The following is a 1476-nucleotide window of genomic DNA, read 5'->3' as shown; positions in this document are numbered from 1 at the left end:
GGGTCTTGCCTTGTACACTTTGGCTTGTTTCTTGGTGTAGTCCTATGAAGGAAAACAGACTGACAAACACCGAGGGAGCAGAAGCACAGTTACACACAGACAAATCAAACAAACACATTACAGGGGGGAAAGAAAAGACAGAAAATGGGAGGGAAAGAGAAGAAAAGAAGAAGAGAAAATGAAAAGAGAAAGAAGAAAAGACAATAAAATATATATATATGAAAGGGGGTTGGAGACAACAAAGGACAGTAGATGGTTTAAAAGTGTGTGACCAGTTTAGGGGAGAGGTAAGGATGAGATACAGGAGAATATATCTGGGTTGCAAGAAGGTGAAAAAGTAAGGGAGAAAGGAATATAAGGAGTAAAATTTAAAGGAATTGAGTAAAGAAAAAGGAAAAAAGAAAGGTAATAATGACAATGAAATAAATACAAAACTAGTTAAAAAAAAATTTTATATATTAAAAAAACAACAACAAAATCAAGCAGCAGCTCCCCCTGGTGGATAGGCTTGGTTTGATGGGGTAGGTCTTGGAGTCTGCTCTCAGAGGCTCCGCCCCTGCCTGAGGCGAAATGAGCAGCAGGAGGTGAAGTGCGCACCTTCAAAGACTCAATTGAGGAGTCCCCACCCCCAGTCAGGATCATGATTGCAATGGGGGAAAGGAAAAAAGCAAAAAGCAAAACACCGTGTCTCTCTTAGTTTCTGATAGCTTTGCTCAAGACGCTGTGCGCTTCTGGAAATGAGCTGGGAGCTCCTACAGTCTAAGCGCGCACCCGGGCCTCCACCTGCCACCTACTCTTTGTTGGGGGTCCCGTCGGTGTGCACCCTATTTCTTCCCTGTGGGGACCCGGGATTGGCGCAGTCCGTGCAGGGGGCAAGGTGTGCCGTGGAAATGCGGTCCGTGGTCGAATTGCTCGCGCCTGGCGCAGTCGCCACTCAGGCCGCTTCCCACCGGGGAGCGCGCCTCCCCAGCGCAGCCGCTTCTCACAGCCACAGGCGCCTCTGATTCCCCGCCGAGATGGCTTAGGGCTGGGGGCTATTCCTTCTCTTGCGCCCCGCTGCCCAGCAGTTATCTATGGAGTGGGTTTCTGTCTCCAAGGGCAGCCAAGCGTTCTATACCTCTTCCCCAGAGACAGTTCTATGAGCGCGTTCCGACTCTGTCTCTTCCCTTTGCCTCCTGGGCGCCCTGCACTTGAGCCACGTTGGGCTGGGGATCTTACCTCCCCTGCCCGTCTGGGCTGGCCCGTCCTCGGATCCCCATTCGCCCCCACTCACTCAGGTATCCTTGAGGTTCTATTCCTTCTTCTGGAGTTCGTATTTTCTCCTTCCACTCTCGCAGATGAGCGTAATATCCTTCTCAGTTCGATAAATGGTGCGGACGGAGTTTACAGAGCTCCCTTCCTCTCCGCAATCTTGGCTCCACCCCTGTTTTAGTTTCTTTTTCCTACTTGCATCTCTTCAGATTTTCCAGTATTGAT

This window comes from Suricata suricatta, chromosome 14, assembly GCF_006229205.1.
Source record: "Suricata suricatta isolate VVHF042 chromosome 14, meerkat_22Aug2017_6uvM2_HiC, whole genome shotgun sequence".
In the NCBI taxonomy this organism is placed as follows: Eukaryota; Metazoa; Chordata; class Mammalia; order Carnivora; family Herpestidae; genus Suricata; species Suricata suricatta.
The sequence above is the reverse complement of the archived record's forward strand: the minus strand, read 5'-3'. Positions refer to the sequence as shown.